Consider the following 25,596-nt stretch of genomic DNA (forward strand, 5'->3'; position numbering starts at 1 on the left):
CTTTGAAGTTTCCCAAAGAGCAGAAAAACGAGTCAACAGTGCTGTCCAACATCACATCATTAATCATCTATTAGCCAAGGTTGTGTGCTCCTGTCACCTGTCACTTTGTAATGCATGCAAATAACTCCAAGAGTAACATTTTCAGCCTGACATTTCCAGGGCCAGAGCTGGGATCAACCTGTTCTTTGTATTCAAGATGAAAAGGAAGTAAAGAAACAAGTGGTGAGATTGTTAGGAAGAGACAGAGAAAACTAAATAAGAACAGTAATGGAAAATTGGTCAGGACAGTTTAATTAAAAAAAAAAAAAGTCAAATTTGTATTTTTTTCCCGTTATCAGGAAATATTCAGTAGAAAATAATTCTCTCTGCTCTGTAGTTCTGAAAGAGAGGAAATCATAGAGGTGATGCTATTTTCATAGAATCATAGAATGGCTTGGGTTGGAAGGGACCTTAAAGATCATCTAATTCCAACCTCCCTGCCATAGGCAGGGATGCCACCCACTAGATCAGGTTTGCCAGGGCCCCATCCAGCCTGGTCTTAAACACCTCCAGGGATGGGGCATCCACAGCTTCTCTGGGCAACCTGTTCCAGTGCCTCACCACCCTCTGAGTAAAAAACTTCTTCCTAACATCCAATCTAAATCTCCCCTTTTTCAGTTTAAAACCATTCCCCCTTGTCCTATCATTATCTACACGAGTAGAGTCCCTCTCCATCCTTTTCATAAGAACCCTTTAAGTATTGAAAGGCCACAATGAGGTCTCCCTGGAGCCTCCAGACTTAACAGCCTCAGCTCTTTCAGCCTTTCTTCATAGGAGAGGTGCTCCCATCCTCTGATCATCCTTGTGGCCCTCCTCTGGATGCATTCTAACAGGTCCAAATCTTTCTTGTACTGGGGGCCCCAGACCTGGATGCAGTACTCCAAGTGGGGCCTCACGAGGGCAGAGGAGAGAGGGACAATCACCTCCCTTGACCTGCTGGCCACGCCTCTCTCAATGCAGCCCAGGATACGGTTGGCCTTCTGGGCTGCAAGCACACACTGCTGACTCACGTCGAGCTTCTCACCTACCAGAACCCCCAAATCCCTCTCCACAGGGCTGCTCTCAATAGGTTCTTCTCCCAGTCTGTACTCATGCCTGGGATTGCCCTGTCTCAGGTACAGCACCCTGCACTTGGACTTGTTGAACTGCATTTGGTTCATGTGGGTCCACTTCTCAAGCTTATCCAGGTCCCTCTGGATGGCATCCCTTCCTTCTGTTGTATCAACTGCACCATTCTGCTTGGTGTCATCTGCAAACTTGCTGAGGGTGCACTCAATCCCATCATCTATGTCATTGATGAAGATATTGAACAGCACTGGTCCCAAGACAGACCCCTGAGGGTTATCGCTTGTCACCGGCCTCCACCTGGACATAGAGCCATTGACCACTACTCTTTGGGTGCGACCGTCTTTATCCACTGAATGGTCCACCCTTCAAATCCATCTCTCTCCAATTTAGAAATCAGGATGTCATGTGGGACCGTGTCAAAAGCCTTACAGAACTCCAGGTAGATGACATCAGTTGGTCTTCCTTTGTCAACTGATGCTGTCACTCCATCATAGAAGGCCACCAGATTGGTGATCCTTGGTGAAGCCATGCTGGCTGTATCAGATCACCTCCTGGTCTTGCATGTGCCTTAACAGTGCTTCCAGGAGGATCTGTTCCATGATCTTGCCAGGCACAGAGGTGAGGCTCACTGATCTGTAGTTCTCCAGGTCTTCCTTTCTACCCTTTTTAAAAACGGGAGTGTTGTTTCACTTTTTCCAGTCACTGGGGACTTTGCCTGACTGCCATGATTTTTCAAATATCATGGAGAGTAGCTTGATGACTACATCAGACAATTCCCTCAGAACCCTGGAATGGATGTCATCAGTCCCCATAGACTTGTAGCTGTTACATCAGGAGGCCCCAAACCTGCTCTTTGCTTACAGTGGGAGGGACTCTGCTCCCCCAGCCCCCACCTAGAGGTTCAGAGACTGGAGAGATGTGGGAAGCCGTGCACCCAGCATTGTCTACTTGCCTTTTATAAATATGCCTTTTATAAATATTACTAAATTCAGATTGAGTTGAGTGTTGAGGGATTTCTTGAAACAGCAAAAATCCCATGGCTTGCTGTAGCTGAGCAAACCAAGCTACCAGGGCAACTATGAGAAGTTCCCATGACAGTGTTCCCACATCGCCCAATTGAGGAATTCAGGAAAATATTGTTACCAGTAGCTGGCCTCAAGGACAAGGTCTATGTGACTGCTAATCACAAGGGGGTTGTTTTCTTGCAGGTGGGGTTGCTTTCTTGTAGCTGTTTGTCTGAGTGCTTTTGACCAATAATCTTGTGTGAAACACTGTCCACCCCTGTTAAGTTCTCTATAAAAGTTAGGCTATTCGGGCAATAAAATGGAGCATGATCTGACTCTGCTGGTGTCTGTCGTGCTTTCGGCCGTGCTTCCTGCAACAAGTTGAGCCTTCATTTATAACAGTAGGCTAATATAAACTCCTCAGCCTAGATCTAGCCAGCCCAAATATGCAAGATTAAGTCCTTAATATTTTTATTATGCATTACATTCATTAACCAGGCACCTTTTCAGTAAATCTGTGCTGCATGACCAGCTTCTCCATGAAGATCTGCTCTTCTATTTACAAGACTCATAGAATCATCGAATGGTTTGGGTTGCAAGGGACCATAAAGACCATCCAATTCCAGCCCCCTGCCATGGGCAGGGACACCTCCACTAGACCAGGTTGTCTGTGGCATAATGACCACACAGACACCAGGATTCTTTTAGGATCAGTAACTGCTACTACTTTATTGATGACATAACTTCATTATATATCATGTTGCCTCCCCATGTTGAGGACAGGCTCCCTTTTTATACCATTCGCCCCACAGCAGTACTTTTTCACTAACCATTCATTGGTCAACAAGTTTGCCTGGCAACCCAAACACCCAGCAACTTCTATGTCTTAAGGGCTGGAGAACAAGCAACCCAAGACAGCAAGGCGTTTCATCAATCACCCTTCTTTTTTCCCTCTAAACTCTTTACATTCCTGATGGCCTCATCATTAAGAGTCCGATGTTGTCACACTGACCATGGGGCTTGTCGACCCCCATGACCACACTCCCACAGTTGTCCAAAGAGCCATTCAGCCTGGCCTTGAGCACTTCCAAGGATGGGGCCCTTGTTGAACCTCATGATGTTCGCACAGGCCGACCTCTGAGGCCTGTCCAGGTCCCTCTGGATAGCATCCCTTCCCTCCAGTGTGGCTTTCACACCACACAGGTCAGTGTCATCAGCAGACTTGCTGAGGGTGCACTCAATTTTACTGTTCATTTCACCAACAAAGATGTTAAACTGCTGGTCCCGATACTGACCCCTGAGGAGCACCACTCATTACAGATCTCCACCTAGACATCGAGCCATTGACCACAACTCTTTGAGTGCGACCACCCAGCCACCTCCTTACCCATTGAGTGGTGCATCCGTCACATCCATGTAATAAATGATTGAGTCCCAAATAGGATTGCAATTAAAGTTTACAATTTATTAAATGAATAGAGGCAAGCTATAGTGTTATTAATAACCTCCTGCTGTAGCGAGGTGGGGGTTGGCCTGTTCGCTGTAGCGAGGTGGGGGTTGGCCTGTTCTCCCACGTGCCTGGTGACAGGACGAGGGGGAATGGGCTTAAGTTGAGCCAGGGGAGTTTTAGGTTAGATGTTAGGAAGAACTTCTTTACAGAAAGGGTTGTGAGGCATTGGAACAGGCTGCCCAGGGAAGTGGTGGAGTCACCATCCCTGGAAGTCTTCAAAAGACGCTTAGATGTAGAGCTTAGGGATATGGTTTAGTGGAGGGCTGTTAGCGTTAGGTTGGAGGTTGGACTCGATGACCTTGAGGTCTCTTCCAACCTAGAAAATTCTGTGATTCTGTGATTCTGTGAAGCAAACAGCGCTGGGTGCACTGGGAGTCTCTGCTCCACAAAGACACACACCTATTACATCAGGTGGCTAGTTTTTATGCTCCTAGGCTAATACATATTCCACACCACTTTTTGGAAAAGGCAGGGTTATTATAATTAGTTTCCCGGGATCCGAACCATCCCATGGACGCATGCATATCGGTCTCCGGTGGTCCTTCTGGGGGGTTGCTCGTACTGAAGGCTCATAGTCTTCCTTCCAGGCTTTGTCCTTCGGTCGTTCTTCATCTTCCCCCCTTCTCCTTATTTGGTCATCTCTTAGCTGGATATCAGAGACCCGTGCAGCGCCCCATGCAATAGTTAGCAGTTATTTTGAAACCCCTTTGTTCCCTTATCCCAGATATCAAAGACTTGTCCCATGCAAAAGTCAGCAGTTTTTGGAAACTCCTTTGTTCTCTTATCCCCTAGACCCGAGTCTCAAGGTTTACTCTTCAAACCCTCTATTGACTGCTAGACCATTCTTTTACAAGATACAAGAACTATATCCATTAACCACTCTGTTTCTCTTAGACTTGTTATACAAGGGGATGTAAGACAGAAGGTCACATTTCATCATGCGGCCCTAACATTGTTCCATATTGACACAAATCAGATGAACATATTTCACATCCATTTCTCTAATTTAGACAAGGATATCATGCAGAACAGTGCCAAATGCTGAAATGCTTTGCACAAGTCCAGGTAGATGACATCAGTTGCTCTTCCCCTATCCACCAACACTGTAACCCCAACACAGAAGGCCACCAGATTTGTCCAGCACGATCTGCCCTTAGTGAAGCCATGCTGGCTGTCACCAATCTTTTCCTTACTTTCCATGGGCCTTAGCAAAGTTTCCAGGAGGATCTGCTGTAGTGAAGGCTCAGTTTGAATTCTCCTTGGGTAGAATATATCTGATCAAATTTCAGTACTGTAAAGATCTCCATTTGAGCTAGTCCATAATAGTCTGTGAAGAGAACAAGATAACTTTAAGGTTAATTCTGTCTCACTCTTAAATAAATACTGGGAATAAATCAGCTGGAGGTGGCCAGTGTAGTTCATATGATGCTCGTGACCGTAGTCATGATCACATGGGTAGCATCATCACATGGGTAAGAGGTTCCCATTTGTTGCATCTCCCTTTCATAAGATATTCCTCTTAGATTTTCATCCCTCCCTGCCTTCATTGTCATCTTTCCTTTCCTTTTCTCTATTATATCTTCTCCTCCTTTTGGCACATTTTGGTAAAATGTGTCTGGCCTTGATTATGTTCATCCTTAGCTAATGAAGCCTTGCTTCAGTGTGAGCAAAAGACCACGTCTGACTGAAAAAAGGAGGCGTCATGGGCTCCTCTCATGTGGCCTCTCTCCCGCACAGACAGCAAGGCTGTGTGCTACCCCACTTCTCGTTACCCTGGGAAGGCAGCCACAAGTTGCTCCTGCTCCTGCTGGAGGAAAGAGAGTACTGGGAAACCACAATGATGTGCCATCAGCAGCTCTCACTGAGCTTTGGTTCCCTGTCTCTGTCTTCAGGGGAAGCTGAGCATAGGAATTTTATTTCCCATTTAGAGGCTGTATTTCCCTTCTTTTCTCTATTGAGATAAATCAGCTTTATTCTTTAATTCCTTTGCTATTAGAGGATGTGAAAGGGGCTATATTTCTGCGTGGATCGGCAGGGACACATCCCCTCTGTGGAGTCTAAATTAAGGTGCAGCACTCCAGGGAAGGAGGGCTGATCTGCTCAGGCAGTCCACGGGATATGTATTTGGAGGAGATTTTAAGGCTTATTTCTTTGGATAGATAAACTGCAGATCATGAAGGCAATTAATCATGGACTCATAGATGAGTACATCTGGAAGGGACCTTGAAAGGTCATCTTGTCCATCCCCCAGCATGGAGGCAGGATAAATATTGTCCTGGTTTCAGTTAAAACAGAATTAATTTTCTTCCTAGTAGCTGGTGGAATGCTGTTATTATAATGTACTATAATACTCAATTTGGAAAACAGGCGCAGCAGAGTTGAGATTAAAGCAATCAGCATTATGACAAGTGACTATTAAGCAGGTCTAATACTTACACAAATTTTAGTTTAACACACTGTGGTCAGATCTGCCGTTATCTCAACCTTTCGGGCCCCACGTTGGGCGCCAAAAAAGACTGTCGTGGTTTAACCCGGCTGGCAGCTAAATACCACGCAGCCGTTCGCTCACCCTCCCCCCTCCCTCTCTGGGACGGGGGAGAGAAATGGAAAGTGAAGCCCGTGAGTTGAGATAAAGACAGTTTAATAAGACAGGAAAATAATAATAACAAAATAATAATAACAATAATAACAATAATGTTACAATGGTGATAATAGGAAAATAATAATAATATGTACAAACAAGTGATGCACAATGCAATTGCTCACCACCCGCTGACCGATGCCCAGCCTAACCCCGAGCAGTCCGGCCCCCTCCCCCCGGCTAGCCACCCCTATATATTGTTTAGCATGACGTCAGATGGTATGGAATACCCCTTTGGCTAGTTTGGGTCACCTGTCCTGGGTCTGTCCCCTCCCAGCTCTTACTGCACCCCCAGCCTGCCTGTTGGCAGGACAGAGCAAAAGTCTGAGGTGTCCTTGGCTTGGTATAAGCACTGCTCTGCAACAATTAAAACATCGGGGTGTTATCAGCACTCTTCTCATTCTAAGCCAAAACACAGCATTCCACCAGCTACTAGGAAGAAAATTAATTCTGTTTTAACTGAAACCAGGACAATATACACAGACCATCCCTGACAGGTGTGCATCTGCTTCTCTCTGCTTCCACTCTGGATGCTCTTGCATCTCTCCATCTAATCTAGAAGCTGAATTAACACTATGAGTAGAAGCAGAAAATGCCACTTTTGAGCCTAAAGATTTCTCCTTTACCATCTCTTGGGGGCCTGAATTCAGTTTTTGGCAAGTGGAAGATCTATTCCTCAGTGCAAAACCTTATGAAGGGAAGGTGGTGTGAGCATTCTGTTCATTTTGTAGCCCAGGTTCTATTTTGAGATGTAAGACCTTTTTGATTACTTGTTCAGTAGCAAAGCTCAAAATTCTTAACTGAATGTGTGCATGTGTAAAAGAAATAATATGTATATATATATATATATATAAAATGAGGAGAAACAATTAAGAAAAAGAACAGTGAAGAGGGAAAAAAGAGAGAAGGGATGGGGAGGAAGATAAAATGTGTAAGATAAAGGGGAAAAGGCAGAGAGGGGCAGGAAACTGACTTTAAAGGAGTCATGAAGAAGCAGGAGGAACAGAAGGAATACATACAGGTGGAAGTGAGATCATGAAGAGCTTCTGTTTCTTAAGCTGGCCATTTCTAACAGAGAGATCAGAAAGACTTTTTGTTGTTTTTGTCCTTAAGTGACTTCCCCCACTGGCTAACATCTTATTTTATGGCAGGTAAATAAACCTGCCTAAATGGTCCCTTGTTCAAGAATAGGAATATTGAGCTGAGCCTGCTCCTTCTGAATTGGGATCTTATCTAATTTATGGTCCTAGCAGATGTGATCTCTTCAGGGTTCCATTGTAATGATAAATTGAAACACCTGAATGCTGTGTTCCCAGGTCTGGACATACAGCTTTGTGAGCGGGGAGAGAGGATCTGATCAAGTTTCCTTCTGAAATGACAAACTGTGATTTCCAGAAACATGACTTAGTCCCATTTGCAAGCCTAACAGATGTGGAGACCTAGGGTGGGTTGGGTGAAGGAGGATGTATCAAGGTCGCTTGAGTCTGAAGAACTCATCTGAGAGTCAAGATCTTCAAGAATGAAAGTCTGGAAGTGCACCTTGAGTCAGAAGCACTTTAAATTAAGGTGACACTTACAAACACTTTATTAATAATTAATAAGTGATTAATGAAAATTACTTTTTAGCTGATAAATTGCTTGAAGACACATTAGAGCATGTTTCAGAAAGACATGGATAAATATTTTTATGCATTCCCAATTATAAATGCTTAGTAATGGGCTCTCAGCTTCCAGGTACCTCGGTATCATTTATCCCCATCATCTTGGTGGCATGTTATAGAGACAACTTATAATAATTTATTTTCAGAATTTGTTCCTATTAATCATATATTAATTATTATTAAGAAAACATTTGTGCATGCACCTTAGTCTGAATTCTTGCTTAACTAGTTTTGCTAGGAGTGTGGAGGAGCTCCTAGCTTACACAGGTTCTTTGGGACCACCGCAATTTACTCGAGCTCAGATTCAAGCCTAGTCTGTTTTGTCCTGGGTGAATATTATCCTATGGACAAAGAGAGGATCTGCAAGGGTGTATGTGACTGTTACTGGTGCTAAGTAGTGATGGCATTTCGTTAGTACCTGGGCATCACAAAACAGCCATTCATTGCTGAAATCTGTCCTCACCACGCTTCTGTGAGGCACAATGGTGCTATTTTTTTTACCCTCTGGTAGGGGGCAAACCAAGAAACAGATGTATGGCAGTCCAGATCTTGGGAATTATTTAGGCAGCTTTGGAAATAAATGAGCTTGCAGATGAAAACAGCTAAAGGACTTGCTTGCGGCTCAGTCCCATGCTGGCTCTTCACCCACTGACACTTTGTGTTGCAAAGTCAGGCTTGACCTGTCAGCAAAGAGTAGGCAGAGACAAGGGAAGAGGTGGGCTGTGTGGATCCTTTATACTGGGCATTGGCTGAATCAGTTCCCCCATAAAAGTCAGAACAGCATGAAGGCTACTGTTATTTATATTAGCCTTAGGAAATTACAAGATATAGGGAAGCCTAAGCAAGTTACAAAGGTGGCTGCAAAACTGGCCCTAAATCACAAAATGAATTTCTGGAGCCAGTCTGATTTTTTGACCGACTTGCAGTAGAGCAGTAGACATGACTGCCTGATGGGTGACTTTCAGAGGAGTTTAGGCCAGCAGTTCCTAAGCCTGAGCTCAGTCTGTTGCCTTTCAGACCCCTCAACATTAGCCTGAGCAGTGGTGGTTTAAAGGTAAAGACCAAGCACTGGAGACATTACTTGCTCTATGCTTGGGTCACCCAAGAGCTGGATTACTTCTGCTCTGTGCCATGTAAACAAAGTAAATCATGGATAACAGCTGTCTCAGCTTAGAAATAATTTCAACTATGGATTTCAGCTTATTTACTACCTTTTTAATGGTGAGAGAGGACAATATTCCAAAACACATCTACTCCCCCAAGAAAGTTTTTTTCAAAATCATGCACTACTTGGAAAGTGAAAAAGCAGAGCCCATTTCCCCCATAGCATTTCATCTTATCCTATCTATCATCCTATCTATCTGTTAGAAATGTGGGCAGCTAAACAACACACAGCCGCTCGCTCACCTCCCCCCCTCCTTCTCTGGGATGGGAGAGAGAAATGGGAAAGTGAAGCCTGTGAGTTGAGATAAAAACAAGAAAATAATAGCAATAATAACAATAACAATAATGATGATAATAGTACTATTAGTAATAATGTGTACGAAACAAGTGATGCACAATGCAATTGCTCACCACCTGCTGTCCGATGTCCAGCCTAACCCCGAGCAGTCCGGCCCTCCTCCCAGCCTGCCTGCTGGCAGGACAGTGAGAATTTGAAACATCCTTGGCTTGGTGTAATCACTGCTCTGTAACAATTAAAATATCAGCATATTATTAGCATTCTTCTCATCCTAAACCAGAACACAACATTCTATCAGCCACTAGGAAGAAACACCCTTTTCATCAATCTTTAAACAGCAATTACTAAAGCTAAATTTTCCACAGACTTCTCCTTCTTGTGCTAGTAAATAATCCAAAGCTAGGCAATTTTGATACAAAGCAGTTCTCATCTTGGTATTTTGCTTTGCAATTAATCCAAGTGCATCTCTGGTTTTATTTATAACTATTTCTATTACAGCTAATAACCTAATTATTCTATTAAGTATATATTCTGGGGTCCTATAGCCCCAGGATCTGTCTTCTGCCCACATAGCTGGATCATAATAGGCAAACGCCTTCAGTCAAGGGGTTGGGCCTTCTTTCAGGGTCGATTCAGGCTTGTGTTACCGTTCGGCCTATCAGGGTGATCCAGCTCCTGGAAAACGAATCACAATTTTATATAGGTTTAAAGAAAAGAGGTTCTTATGTTATTTTCTCGGGACAACCTGACCTTAGTGTGGGAGAAGTCTGGTCGAGGCCCTCTCACTCGGCAGTCAATACTCATAGGGGTTGCCTCCCTCGGTAGACCATACACACCACAGTGGAGGGTCCTGCCCTGGTCTTGCCTTCTCCCTTTTCTCCCTTTAGGCTTGTCCCCTTTATTTGGCATCCTTAATTCATGCAGAGCCTCGTTGCCAGAATATTAGTTTTTCCTTAGCTTGAGTTTCAGTTTCCCAGGAGCGGACTCAACCCTCCAAGTTTCAGTAGTTACTGGTCCTTTTATTCTGGATGCGTGGGTCCCTTTCTGCAGTTCTCACAGCTGTTTCAGTAGTCAGTAAAACAGTCCCTCACATCGAGGGTTCAGTGATTCTTCCCTCCCGTGGCTGCTTGTTGAAACACTTTCTTTTTTATCTTCTGACAAGTTAAGCAACAGTTATGTAATTTGCTTTGCGGTATGGCCCTTTCCAGGTTCTTGTAGCAGGATTCATCTGATAGCCACGGCTACATTCACATTTGTAGCCACCTTTCAGGTTGATACAGATTTGACTACAGATACCAGGGTTTTGGCATTCATCAATATCTCCACAGTTTCCCAGCTGGACAGTCACATTCATTTATGATGCATTCCTTCAGGGGCTCATCACCCCAGTCCTTGCAGTCTCTCTGCTGGTTACACACTTTATTGATATCTATGCATTCTCCACTTCTGCACTTGAATTTGCCAGGTCCAGAGCACTGAATAACATTGTTACAGTTTGCTTCATCAGTGCCATCCAGTCTCTCACACCACTGCACTGCCTACTCCTATGGACACAGTTCCCATCTTCACATCTGAACTGGTCTGGCCTGCAGGTCCGCGAAGGGCAGTTAATTTCATCACTTCCATCCTTGCAATCAGGATCTCTGTCACAGTCTTTTTCACCATCACATTTCCAGGACACTGGGATACACTGGGTTGACTGAGGACCACAGCTGATTTCATTTACCTGGCATGTTCTCATATGACACAGCTCAGCAGTGCACAGGCAGGCGGGGGCGAACAGCAGGCAGAGTGCCCCGCAGTGCGGCAGCGCTCATCGCCGCCCCGCACTGTCACCTGTGTCACTTATACTACTCCTATTACCCGTGCTGTTAGTGTCAGTGGCATCCTCCTGGTACCATTTCTGCCTTTGTCGCCCCTTACTCTCCCCCTTTTCTTTTTGCCACTGACCATTCACCACAAATGGATGAGACACATGATTACTAGTTAGGAAAGAGAGTGTAACGTCTGCTATACGGCTGCAGGCAGTGCCAGCTGCAACCTTAGAAGCGGATTGTGAAAGAGCCTGCCGGTGGTCATTTGTTAGTGTAATCTGCGTCTCTGCACTCCTGCCCTGCAATAGAGCTAAGTCGTCATTAGTAATAGTTATAACACCGATCTGTGGACGAATAGTCTTTTTTGCATTGCAAGATAAACCTCTTATAAAAAGAATGTTAGAATGAAGCAGCACAGCCGCTGCTGCCTCCATGGTTATGTCAGACAGGCTGCAGGGTCCTGATCTCCGCCCCTCTGCTATGTGCCGACTTACCACACGGTGAGGGTCAGCTACCGGTGTCCACTGACGCCTCTGGTCTCCTGTAACAACTCGATCTTGGATGTCCCACATCGCACCGCGATTACTTCAATTCCCCGCGTTTTCCTGCGCCGCTCCGGTCTCTCGGCGCCGCTCCGGGCTCTCGGCCTGTTCAGGTCTCAGTGAGTCTGGGTCTCAGCGAGTCCAGGTCTCGGCCTGTGCGGGCCTCAGCCTGTTCGGGTCAAGTCCCTGCTCGGGCCTCATATGTTGCAGGAAGCACGGCTGAAAGCACCGGTAGAGTCAGATCATGCTCCTGCCTTTTTCTTGTCACACTCAAAGCATTTAAGAGCAAAAATAGAATCACAAGATACACCGCCAGGCCCATATATTAGGCACCACCACTTAAAACTTGGATAAAACAGCACTTCTTTTCAGTCTGTCAAGCACTTTGTTCGTCTCCGCCCACTCCCCTTGCAGAGAGTACGAAACCACGGATCAGAACTCTGCACTCGCTTTGCAGCAACGCTGCATCTCACTCACACAGCACAATCGCACACAGAGGCCTCCAGCACATCTCATTCATACCACAGGAATATAATTTAGAATGATAACCAACCAAACAAGTATTGTCTTTGACTGTGTTCTTTGTGAAGTGACTTGTAACACTGTTTCAAACCCTTACATTTACACAAATACTTTGAACACAAAATACATACAATATGCAAATATTACAATATACAAAATGTCAACACAAAATACATACATAAAAATACATACATACATAAAATACATACATAAAAACACATACATACATAAAAACACATACAATTATTAACACTCCAGTTAGTATCCCTCCAGCAGCCGAAAACATACTGCAAAAACGCTCAGGGTACACCTAGGGGCGTCCGCGCTGCAGCCGATCCTGCAGCCAAGCAGAGTGTCTCCTGCCTGGCTCACCAAAATGACTCACAGAAAGCTGACTCCACAATCAGTAAGATTGTAAAGTTTACTCAGTTCTGGGCGGCACGGGGCGGGTAGTCCCACCAAAGTCGTGCACTCCTAACGTGGCAAATTGCTTTAGTAAAGAGTTACATATACATGAACATTCCTATACATATGCATAACCTGTCCCTTTGTGAACAGTCCTCCTTATCTCAGACCCCTTGATTAAAGTCCGAACCATGAGGTTGTTTTTGATCTGGTTCTCAGGGTCCGAGAGGCTCCTGTTATCTGGAGGTATAAGTGCAGCACAGGCACAAATGTAGCACATATTCATTCTTAATCAATTGCTCTCTAATTTCTAATTCCAGTGTTTCAGCTTGCTCTTTTCCAGATCCACAGGTATTCCACTATTAATGTTCAAAGCCTGACAGACCCCGTCCTCCGTGGATCAAAATACATGGGGTCTTAAGGGTTCTTTTGGTCATTCTATCATATAATACTGGATCATTTTTAATTTACTGTTTAATTTTCTGGGGCCCCTATTGTTCCAATTTCTAATCATTATTCATAATGGACTTTTTGCTCCCTTCTTCCTGGTCCTTTGTCTTCGATTTTCTCTGACCCATCTGGGAATTTTACTTGTGGCAATTCCCACAGCCCTTGGTTGCCCTCAGTGAGAGTGTCTTGCAGGGGGTTTAGGACCTGTCACCCACCCACGTATCCCCGAATTCTATAGGAACCACTTCTATAGTATCACTCCCTTCACCGGCCAAACCCCCCCACAGGAGATTAGAACCAGTAAGAAAACAAAAAGACCTCCACGCTGACTTTAGAAGTCTCAGTTACACTCTCACACACAAACACTGTCAACCGCACCTTTACCCAACCGGACGGTATCCACTTACGACTCCGTCATCTTCGTCCAGAATCCAACCGGACGGTATCCACAAACGTCCCTGCCATCTTCGTCCGGGATCGAACCGGACGGTATCCACAAACAACTGTCGTCTTCGTCCGGAATCCAACCGAACGGTATCCACAAACGGTATCCTGTCGTCTTCGTCCGGATCTTCGCGCACAGAATTACGGGAAAAAAAAAACAAACAGGGAGCTCAAAAAAAAATCAAATTCTTTGCTTACCTTTATTCAGGTTCAGGATGGCATTAGTCTCGCTCCGACTCAAACAGGAGCCACCAAATGGTGGGGCGCCTCTCCTAGATTAAATCAGAATTCAGGAACCATAGCCATCCCGGACGAGCCCCCAGATTCTTAGAAATGGCTCAATCTTCAAAATAGGATTAAATAAAAAAATAGGATTTATTAAAAGAATAGAGGTAAGCAAACAACGCTGGGTGCACTGGGAGTCTCCACTCCACCAGGACGAACACCAGTTACATCAAGTAGCTGATTTTTATGCTCCTAGACTAATACATATTCATTACTACTTCTAAAAAAAACAGGTTATTATAATTAGCTTCCGGGGTCCAGTCCCTCCTACTGGAGCATGCGCATCAGTCTCCGGTGGTCCCTCTGGGGGTCTCTAGGGGTCTTTCATTCTGAAGGCTCGTAGTCTTCCTCTCCAAGTTTTTTTCTTGTCCTTCCCCTTTGTACTCCTTGGCACCGTGTCAAGTGTATATAACATCCCCTGCAGGTCTTGTCTCCTAGCCGTCCTTCAGCTTCTTTTTTCTTCTTCTTAATCTCTTGGCCACCTGCCCATATATCAGAGGCCTGCATAGTATCCCATAACAGTCACTAGTTGTTATCAGTTGTTCTGAAACCCCCAGACATCAAAGATTTCATACAAACACAAATAGCTTTCTTATTGACACTTCATGAGTAATTAAAACATTCTTCACCAGCCATTCACAGTGACTGTCACACCTATAGCAGTGTTAATCTCGAAGAAGACAAAAAAAAGGCTGTAACTGTTAGAAATAGAAGTCCGGAATAACAAAAGCAAACAGGTTCATAAATTTGAGGAGTATTTTCTGAAGACTTGATAAATTGACTAGAATGAGGGGGAGACTGGGACACACTGCATCTGTGGTTCAAGAATTAAATTGCCAGTGCAGGGCCCAGAGGCAGACAGGACTGTTCTTTATGGACACGAATTGTTAAAACATTCCTATCCAGCTGCAGACAAAACCTCTTGTGCCAATTAGTTCAAAGTTATTGAGGGGAGAGGAAAAAAGTGAGGGAGATGTAAATAGACATTAAGACATTAAGAATGATCGCAGAATACCTCATTTCTTTAGGAAACCAAATTAAAAAATAATTTGAAAATTGAATCCAAGTTTCCTATGTCTGTCTCTGGATCCTATGCAGAGCTCTGTGACAGCAGACCATTGTGTAGGACACAATAGCCCTATGACTCCCAAATTGAATTTGTTCTGCATGTTCATGGCCAGTTTGTGCTCAAGTTTTATGTTTGTTGCAGCAAACACGTTAAGCAGGAGCTTTTTTCACAGACAATGATTTCTCCATGAGAACATGCACAGTGTGGTGACTTGCTGAATTCATCATTATGAATGCTCCTACTGGAAACACACAACTGCAAAGTTATGCTCTTCCAGGCAGAGAACAGAAACAATTTATCTGCCTGCCTAGGTGCTTGTACTCCCTGTGTCAGACTGCGGAGTGCCTCTTGCTCATTACTTGACTTACTGCCTCAAAAACTTTGGAGATGCTGGAAAATATTAACTCAGTGGCCTAGGTATTTGCAATTAGACGCAGGACGGAAAATTTGGCTGAGCTGGGAATTGAACTCGAATCTAAAACTGTCTCCATTCTTCCAGCTAAACTCCTTGTCTGATCAAAATCAGACCCTACGACTGCGTGCTGAGGGTCTTGCCTTGCTATGAGTAGCTGCAATCCAGCTGTGGAGTAATGAGTGGCTTATCCATGTTCCTTTGTGAATAACTTAAAAAAGAAAAAGAGAGAGACAGTAGCTACTCAAAAACAATTTGGCAATAGCGTCTGTTAAAAATATCTGAAAAAGCCTCCCAGTTCTTTTCTCAAGCCTATATTGTTACTGATTTTTAAAATGATTGCCAGAATTACAGGACACAGTATAGCATAGAAAGTGAGGCTAAATCTAAGAAATAGGAAACCTGGTTTCTGTTCCCTTATTTTTTCTGTTGGGCCCGTTACATGTCTTGGGTTACTCATTTTCCCTCTGCCAACCTGTAAAATTAAGGCAATTTTGGAAGCTTCCCAAATGATTAAGTCCACAAGGAGACATCAGTCAATACAGAAAACCATACCTGATAAGCCTCCTTGGGAAAGAGAGACCCAAGCCCCATCTGTTCAAAGATCTAAAAAAGAATGGCTAGAAGAAGAATTTAAGAAACAAATGTTGCATGGAGTGACTATTGCCAGCATTAACCCACTCCAAAGCTCTGGCAATCACTTAGCCAAGCAGCTTTCAAAACCCTTCTAAAGTGTCCCAGAAAGCCAAATGGATGCTGTGAGATCATCAAGAAAAACTTCTTACACCTTTTAAGGTTCAAAACATTTGTTCTTTAACTTTAGAGCTCGCACTAAAGCCTGCATTTAGAATTGGACCTGAAGCAGGTTTGATTTGTCCATGTAATTGTATACTTAGGGTCATGACAGAACTCCACAGCTTCTGTTAAAGGCCTAAGGTGTGCAAAGAAAGTGAGGTGTGTTCAGGTGCTAGAAGGAGGTTTTGCAGAGGAAGGCACTGTGAAGTGAAGCTGGAGGAAGCTGTTCTGCTCTGGGGCCAAATGCTGAGGCCAGAGGGACTTTTGCTTCCTCTGTACACAGTGCCTTTCTGCCTCCAGGAGGATTTCCTAATAGTCCATCTTTGTTTGTTCATTATGGTAGTTTGGTTATAATTAAACTCTTCCTTTAACAAGATAACAAATCCAACCTGCAAGAAATGTTCATCAAGGATTTCTGTTTGTATTAGGTGACATTTCCATTCACTTTGACTCCTGCCCCTCTCCATCCCCGGAGGACAAGAGGTGTCTTTCAGTAGCCTTCAGTGTGTTTGCAGGGAGACTCACCAGCTTCGTCGCCCTTCTCTGGACTCGCTCAAGCACCTCCATATCCTTCTTGTAGCGAGGGGCCCAAAACTGAACACAGTACTCGAGGTGCGGCCTCACCAGAGCCGAGTACAGGGGGACAATCACTTCCCTAGACCTGCTGGCCACACTGTTTCTGATACAAGCCAGGATGCTGTTGGCCTTCTTGGCCACCTGAGCACACTGCTGGCTCATATTCAGCCGACTATCAACCATCACTCCCAGGTCCTTCTCTGCCTGGCAGCTTTCCAACCACTGTAGCTCTTTTCCCAGCCTGTAGCTCTGCTTGGGGTTGTTGCGCCCCAGGTGCAGGACCCAGCACTTGGCCTTGTTGAACTTCATACAGCTGACCTCAGCCCATTGGTCCAGCCTATCCAGATCCTCCTGCAGAGCCTTCCTACCCTCAAGCAGATCGACACATGCACCTAACTTGGTGTCACCTGCAAACTTACTGAGGGTGCACTCGATCCCCTCATCCAGATCATCGATAAAGATATTGAAGAGAACTGGCCCCAGTACTGAGCCCTGGGGAACGCCACTAGTGACCGGCCTCCAACTGGATTTGACTCCATTCACCACAACTCTTTGGGCCCGGCTATCTAGCCAGTTTCTAACCCAATGAAGCGTATGCCAGTCCAAGCCACGAGCAGCTAGTTTCTTGAGCAGAATGTTGTGGGAAGGATATTAAAAGGTCCCTGTGACTAGCCTGAAGGTCCATCTTAGGGAGCATCTTGCATTCATGGGACAGTGGCAGGTGGGCTGGGGAAAGGTGCCAGCGAAGGGCAGGTACAATGTTGTTCTTCTGCTGCAGTCTCTCTTCTGTTAGGAATGTTTTAACAATTTGTGTCCATAAAGAACAGTCCTGTCTGCCTCTGGGCCCTGCACTGGCAATTTAATTCTTGAACCACAGATGCAGTGTGTCCCAGTCTCCCCCTCATTCTAGTCAATTTATCAAGTCTTCAGAAAATACTCCTCAAATTTATGAACCTGTTTGCTTTTGTTATTCCGGACTTCTATTTCTAACAGTTACAGCCTTTTTTTTGTCTTCTTCGAGATTAAATTAACACTGCTATAGGTGTGACTGTCCCTGTGAATGGCTGGTGAAGAACGTTTTAATTACTCGCGAAGTGTCAATAAGAAAGCTATTTGTGTTTGATGTCTGGGGGTTTCAGAACAACTGATAACAACTAGTGACTGTTATGGGATACTATGCAAACCTCTGGTATCTGGCCAGGTGGCCAAGAGATTAAGAAGAAGAAAAAAGAAGCTGAAGGACGGCTAGGAGACAAGACCTGCAGAAAATGTTCTATAAACTTGGTACGGTGCCAAAGGAGTACAAAGGGGAAGGACTTGGAGAGGAAGACTACGAGCCTTCAGCATGAAAGACCCCTAGAGACCCCCAGAGGGACCACCGGAGACTGATGCGCATGCTCCAGTAGGAGGGACTGGACCCCGGAAGCTAATTATAATAACCTGTTTTTTTTAGAAGTAGTAATGAATATGTATTAGTCTAGGAGCATAAAAATCAGCTGCTTGATGTAACTGGTGTGCGTCCTGGTGGAGCGGAGACTCCCGGTGCACCCAGCGCTGTTTGCTTACCTCTATTACTTTATATTCTTTTAATAAATCCTATTTTTTTATTTAATCCTAATTTGAATCCTGAGCCATTTATAACATTCTAGCAATCTATGATTGCTTCTGCATCGTTGCATTGGAAAGCACCTTATACACTGTCTTAAGTTTTTCTAAGATCTGTGTATAATTTTGGTCATCAGTAGATTCTGTGGCAAAGAATTTCCTACAGTAAAATATATGTTGCACATACAAAACCCTCCTGTTTTGGTTTCAAACTTCTTCCCAGGTGGAGGTTGTTTTTTTGTTTTGTTTTGTTTTGTTTTGTTTTTGTTTGTTTGTTTGTTTTTTAAACCCCATAAATGACCATTTAATGTCCCTTCAATATTCCCTTTGACACCATTCATGCTTTGGGCACACTGCTTTGATTTCCACTCCGTTGTCTCATTTCCTCTTTCCCACCTTATGGAAGCCATTCCTTCCCTCTGATCTTTACAGCCATCCTTTGCTCTGCCCTTTCTGGTTCTATCTTTTTCCATCTTTCTGGTCAATCCCATGAGTCATCCTAGGAGACAGATCCAAATTCTTTAAGGATCTGGACTTTGGAGTATAATTTTATTCCCTTGTTAAATCTATGAAAACACCCTGTGCTCATAGTTCACCTTCTAGAGTGGGGAGAGAAGGGAAGGGGGGTGGGAGAATGAAAAGATTTGGGTTTGAATTTTGGTTTTAATTACTGGGAGAAAAAATAAAGCAAAAAATAAAGCAAAACCCTAACCCCAACTTCTGTCTTGGATGGATGGGTATTTTCGCTGTCAGGCTAAAGCTGAATGCACAGCTCCAGGGCATCGCTCCAACATTTCAGTTCTTTAGCTAGGTGATACTTCTCGAGTGTTTGCACAAGAGATGCATCACGGAGTGGGGGAAGGAGGGGTGGAGAGGGAAGAGTCTGTCAACAAGAAGCCCCATGCTAATCTTCTCCTTCAAGACGGGGCCCTTTTGGAAACCTGTTTCATGGTCTTTAGGTAAATAGTCTCTGAGTCAGGCTGTCAGTTTCTGCAAATATGGCTGTCTTGCTGAAGCTACTGCTCATTTATCAGTGAGTAAACAGTGACAGGAGTAGAGGGATTAGAAAATTAAATTAGTGTGTATCCACTCTCCTTCTCAAGTTTTCAAGTTTTTGGCATTGGCCTGTGTGTGTTTTGTTCCAATAATTTTTTTTTCCTAAATCTGTCTCTCTTCCTCTCTTTTTTTGTGCACACACATATCCATGACTTACTTAAAATCTATGATTTTTTTCTTATTTTCCTTTTTTTTTTTAACTGTGGGCTTTACTTATTTTCCCGTTGAAATGCAAGGTGGCTGCAGGAGAGGTTCAGGTGATGCTTGCTGACACTGACCAACTCTGCTCTCTCCCTCCCAGTTCTCTGAAGTTTCTCTGGCTGGGTTTCCCCATTGAGCAGCTCTGCTCCAGTGAGAAGAGCTGACACTTCCCATCTGCACCAGTCTTATTTTTAACTCCTTTCTTTCCCTTGCCTCCACACTCCCTACGGGGCATGACATAGACTCTGTCACCAGCCTTGCGCTCGTCAGGTGAGAAGCCAAATAGGAGAGTGCCTCGGCAGCACCATTTTCTTGACATCCTTTGTTGCCATCCCCTGACACCGAAACAGACATGTGGTAGTCACCCCTTCCCCAATCCCATCCATGAAAGGAGGAGACAATTTACTCTCTCCTGGCAGCTGAAGCCAGACCTATTGCACAAGATGCCAATTAGGCCTCAAGGACAAGAACCAGGTCATGGCCAGCAAGTTGCCCACTGGCCCTTGCAGAGCTTTGGTCCTGGCGTGGGTGCTGGGGACTCCAGAACAAAATGCACCACTTGTGTTTTATGGCAGAAGCCTGGTGAATCGGTGTCTTACAGCACTGTGGGCACTTTGGGGTGTCAGCATCTCCGTTAATGCTTACTTCCATCCTATATCCAGTGTCCCTGTGTCACAGCACAGAGCATATGTCATACATCCTCTTCTGCTTGCTGTACCCAAGCCAGTCTACTGGGAGCAACACAGATGTGGCACCAACTTCCATATTCCCTTCCTGGCTCAGAGCAGAAAAAAGTGGGAAGGGAGGAGGAAATCGGTCGCTTCCCTGTGTATCTCCTTGCCTTGTGTTAACCTAATCTTCACTGGCATGTGCATGGCTACAGATGGGACAACAGGCTTGTGTTGTGCATCCAGCCTACAGAGTTTGACTTGCATTTGCGTCTGCTAGGTTCAGCCGGGTTCACTGAGGTTGGTGGCGGGGAGCCAGTGCTGTAGCTCTTTGCTTTTATTATTAACACCCAGCTCAAATCAATGCAGGCTCCGCTTACAAGCCTTATAGTAAGCTTTCTTTGGCCAAGTTTCCTTTACAAAACAGAATTTCTCGTGCATTTCTTTGGCGGCTCTTCCTTCAAATTTGGGGATTGATCATGCTAGGACTGCTTTTGCATGCAAGTCATTTGGACTAAACACAAAACCACTGCATATGGTAGTTTGTGCATGATCTGGCCTTTCGCTGGAAGGGCTGGCCTGTTTTATGTGCTGTTGGAGGGCTGCTCATGGGCAGAGAGAGGCTGCTGCAGGTTTCCATGTGGCTCCTGAAGTCCTTTAGAAGAAATGGGATGGGATGAACTCTTCCATCTGCCCCATTTACCCTATAAATGTGAGCCTTTTAAATATTGTGGAAGGATGTTTCCAAAGGGAAAGGGCATAGAGGAAGAGGGGAATGTGAGGCAAATAAATAGGGTTGATTTGGCATTTCTGTCCCTGTGAACTCAAGTGTTAAGAGCTGTGTAACAGGCCCCTGAACTAGACAGAAATCCCATTTTGTCAGATTTGCTATTGACCATGTGGGCATCCCTGTGACATTTCCTGCACCCTGTGTCTATCACCATCAATCTCCTGCAGGGCAGGTCATAACTGAGGGAGAGGAAAAGATGGTCTCACAGATGGCCTGAGTTCACAGAGTCTGTAGCAGTGAGATGACTCTCATTTCCAGATGTCAGTGGAAGGAAAAATAAAGTAAAATAAAATAAGATAAAGTGCAAGGTGCCCACAAAACCCTCTCCCTACACACCCTCACTCGCACAGGCATTACCCTGATAGCAACATCCACCCTTGGGGGGGGTTAACAATTTGGAAATCCCACAGAAGCTGGAGAATGCAGCTGCTGCCCCCAAGCAAGTGCCCAGGCCAAACAAATGAACCTACTGCTGTGGTGTAAAGGCCTCCAAGGCATGCATGTGCCCAGGATACACTCCCCCTCGTGACACATGGCACAACTTGCTCACAGCAAACACACAGAGGCGCCGTCCAGCTGGAATGAGGATGGGAGCAGATGCTCCTATTAAAAAGGCTGTAAGACTCAGAGCCCCCATGCCCTATTCAGAGGGGAAGTCCAAAGTGGCTTGTACAAACAAAGGCTCTTTTCCTTCTGTCACCTTTTCCTCTCTGGGGTTCGGTGCAATAATCAGCCTTCCCCAAGGACATTTCTGCTTAGTTTCACGCTTTGTGGGACACTGTTTATTGTCACGGGTCTTGTCTACGTGTTTGCAACAGTTGAAGCTGCTGCCAGGACTTCCTGTACTGGTTGGGTTGTTTTATTTGTTTTTTTTGGACCTCTGAAAATGTCCTAGCGGGGAAAAGGGGGATTTTTTCTTGTGTGTTTTTTTTTCCTTCTTTTACACAAAATCAGTCATGGGTGCAATTTTGAACCTGAGCTCTGTGCTAAAACACAGAACAAGGCCTTTCCAGTGGTATCAGAAGGAATTCCTTTATTCCTCAGTACAGAGAAGTGTTTCTCTGCAGGCGTGTGGGGAGAGGGAACTGAGATAGAGATGTGGTGCACCATCCCAGAAGACATCTGTGTTCCTTGCCCACTTCTCTGGGCTTCCTAGAGGCAAGACAGCTTTGTTCCCTTCCCTATCCACTCCCATAATGGACTTAGGGAGGAATTACAGACTCCCAAAGCTCCAGTCTAACAAGTGAGTAATGTTGGAAGGAACGAGGGAACGACTGGGAGGATGCCCTGTCAGCCAGCACACAGCTCATCAGGACTGAACTGTGCCCCCAAAACAGGGTGGAGGTGCAGACCGCAGTCCTCCCTGTGAAATTCTCTTCCTCTAGGGTGGAAAAGGGGGAGAGAGACAGAGAGTACCACTTGCATCGTGCATATGGCATCAGCCCTTCCCTTCCCCTGCCTTTAGAGCAGACAGCAGAGGGAGGTTAGGAGCGAGGCTCTTTGCAGGTCAGAACTTCTCATGGAGATCAGAGGTGGCAACATCCCGTCTCCCTCTCCCCTCAAAAACATCCACAGCATTTGTGGTTATTTGAAGATTAACCACAGCCCAGCCAGTCACCAGCCACTGAAACAAAACCAGAACAAAAACAACAACAAAATACCCTGCCTGTAGTGCTGAAACCCAAAAAATAGCTTGGGACAGTTCTGTAGCCCAGGCTCTTAATGTGATGCACTTGAGAGATAACAGACCTCTGGCATAACCAGCAATATAATTAAGGTGTTTCTTTGCTTCCAGAAATGCAATATTCCAGCTGAACACATGCAGGATTAATGTACATTAATCTTCCTGTACACTGGGAGCAGGACATGTATGAGAAGTTACAGCCCTCATTTAAACCCAACTGCAGAGGATTTTGCAGGGTTTTTGCTCATTTCTCTCATCTGAAGAATGCCACTTTGCTGGTTTATCTCAGTCCTAACAGCATTGCGTAATGTTTTCTGAGCCCAGCTGGCCCTTATTTAGAGACCAGGAGGTAACGAAGGCATGGTGGCATGATACCGACGTGTCTGCTGACAAATCTCAGCTCAGGATTACAGTTTGCTGGCTGGAGGGGGGGCACCGGGCAGTGTCTTAACCTTGCCCTTCTTCTCCCCCTCCTATCCCAGCCAGCTTCTAGCCCTGGCACTCATTTGTGTGTGGTGCTGCAAAGGGATGCTAAGGGGTGTCCTGACTTGGGGCTCGTCACCGTTTTGCCCCGTGGAACCTAAGCTATGTTGGGGGTGACCCCCCAGTGCCCCCAGGTCAGCTCTGCTCACCTTCATCCCTCGTGTACCTTCCTGGGACGTTTGGGAGAGCAAAATGCCCACCCTGCAAAGCATCATCTCCAGTTCCCCAGGCTGACTGGATTAGCAGGAGTGATTGGATTAGTTGCTAATGAGGAGTTGTCACTTGGCATTACCAAGCCAACAGCCACTGCCCTCTCACTGCCCTCTGCTCACCTGTCCCCACATAAGCCCCATTTCAGTCCTGAAGCATAGCTCAGCCCCAGCCAGACATTTTGGGGGTGCGGGTGAGATGAATAGAGGTGCAAAACTCTGTGCAACTTCAGATGGGTGCATAAAATCATGCAGAGCTGCAGGCAGAGTGAAAGCCTTGGGAAGAAAAGGTAAAGCAGAGCATGCCATTGCATATTGACACATATTGGATATTAATATGTTAGGAAGGAAACACTATCATATACACAGGAACTAGCACATTTCCTGGAGTTCTGGGATTTGGGGAATCCTTTGGATTTTTTTATTGGATCTCTCAAAAGCTACATGAGCTGCCTAACCTGTCTTTCCTGTAATTCAGCTCATTCTGACAGTGATTCAATTAAAATAAAAAAATCCTCTAGTTAAAGGGGGAAATCAGTGGGTTGTACGTGTGAGTTGTCAGGAGCTGTGCACACGTGCTCTCACACACACCCTCGTCTTTGCATAACGTACCAACACCTCAATCTGGTAATTAGCATGGCAGATAAGATTAGGGGGAACTGTTAGGTAGGTACAGTAGATATTTTTTTTTTTTTTTCTGGAACATTTTTTTCTCTTTCCACATTTCTAAGCGTCTTTTTTTTCAGTCTTGATATATTTTTCACTGCCTCACTTTTCACTGTGCTAGTTTACCCTTTTACCTCCTTCCCCTGTACTCTCTGCTCCTTTGTTCGCTGCCTCTCTTAATCAGGACATGAACTCAGTAGCTTTAGAGATTGAGCTGAGATGTTCAAACCCATGATGTCTTGGTAGTTTAGAAATTAAGAAAAGCTAATTGACTCTACCTCCCTTTCTCATGAGCAGATCTGGTGGACTTTGTAGCATAAAAAAGCAAAAAGCTCTTTTCCCAGCATCATTTCAAGTCAGTATTCATTAGGGAAAAAAGAAGGTTGCTTTCCTTTCCTCTCCTTTCCTCTCCTTTCCTCTCCTTTCCTCTCCTTTCCTCTCCTCTCCTTTCCTCTCCTCTCCTTTCCTTTCCTTTCCTTTCCTTTCCTTTCCTTTCCTTTCCTTTCCTTTCCTTTCCTTTCCTTTCCTTTCCTTTCCTTTCCTTTCCTTTCCTTTCCAAACCTTCCACACCTTTCCACACCTTTCCACACCTTTCCACACCTTTCCACACCTTTCCACACCTTTCCACACCTTTCCACACCTTTCCTTTCCACACCTTTCCTTTCCACACCTTTCCTTTCCTTTCCACACCTTTCCTTTCCACACCTTTCCTTTCCTTTCCACACCTTTCCTTTCCTTTCCACACCTTTCCTTTCCACACCTTTCCTTTCCACACCTTTCCTTTCCTTTCCACACCTTTCCACACCTTTCCTTTCCTTTCCACACCTTTCCTTTCCTTTCCACACCTTTCCTTTCCACACCTTTCCTTTCCTTTCCACACCTTTCCTTTCCACACCTTTCCTTTCCACACCTTTCCTTTCCACACCTTTCCTTTCCTTTCCACACCTTTCCACACCTTTCCTTTCCTTTACACACCTTTCCTTTCCTTTCCACACCTTTCCTTTCCTTTCCTTTCCTTTCCACACCTTTCCTTTCCACACCTTTCCTTTCCACACCTTTCCTTTCCACACCTTTCCTTTCCACACCTTTCCTTTCCTTTCCACACCTTTCCTTTCCTTTCCACACCTTTCCTTTCCACACCTTTCCTTACCACACCTTTCCTTTCCTTTCCTTTCCTTTCCTTTCCTTTCCTTTCCTTTCCTTTCCTTTCCTTTCCTTTCCTTTCCTTTCCTTTCCTTTCCTTTCCTTTCCTTTCCACACCTTTCCACACCTTTCCAAATCTTTCCACACCTTTCCACACCTTTCCACACCTTTCCACACCTTTCCTTTCCACACCTTTCCTTTCCACACCTTTCCTTTCCACACCTTTCCTTTCCTTTCCACACCTTTCCTTTCCTTTCCAAACCTTTCCTTTCCACACCTTTCCTTTCCACACCTTTCCTTTCCTTTCCACACCTTTCCACACCTTTCCATACCTTTCCACACCTTTCCACACCTTTCCACACCTTTCCACACCTTTCCTTTCCTTTCCACAC

General features: G+C 45.0%; 2 long non-coding RNA genes across 3 annotated transcripts in view; one reads left to right on the top strand and one right to left on the bottom strand.

Moving 5' to 3' along the window:
- Window positions 1-25,596, top strand: part of LOC311426410 — a 274,512-nt gene that overhangs the window by 114,157 nt on the left and 134,759 nt on the right. The window lies entirely within an intron of this gene.
- On the bottom strand, window positions 4,058-11,938 carry LOC311426436. 2 transcript variants are annotated; one of them, XR_014686752.1, is made up of 3 exons: window positions 11,694-11,938; window positions 9,502-9,611; window positions 4,058-4,948 (listed from the first exon to the last, which is right to left on the bottom strand). It is a non-coding gene; the product is annotated as an uncharacterized lncRNA (long non-coding RNA). The 2 variants fall into 2 exon arrangements; XR_014686753.1 differs by having other exon boundaries at window positions 9,499-9,611.

This window comes from Aythya ferina, assembly GCF_964211825.1.
Source record: "Aythya ferina genome assembly, chromosome: W".
Taxonomy (NCBI): domain Eukaryota; kingdom Metazoa; phylum Chordata; class Aves; order Anseriformes; family Anatidae; genus Aythya; species Aythya ferina.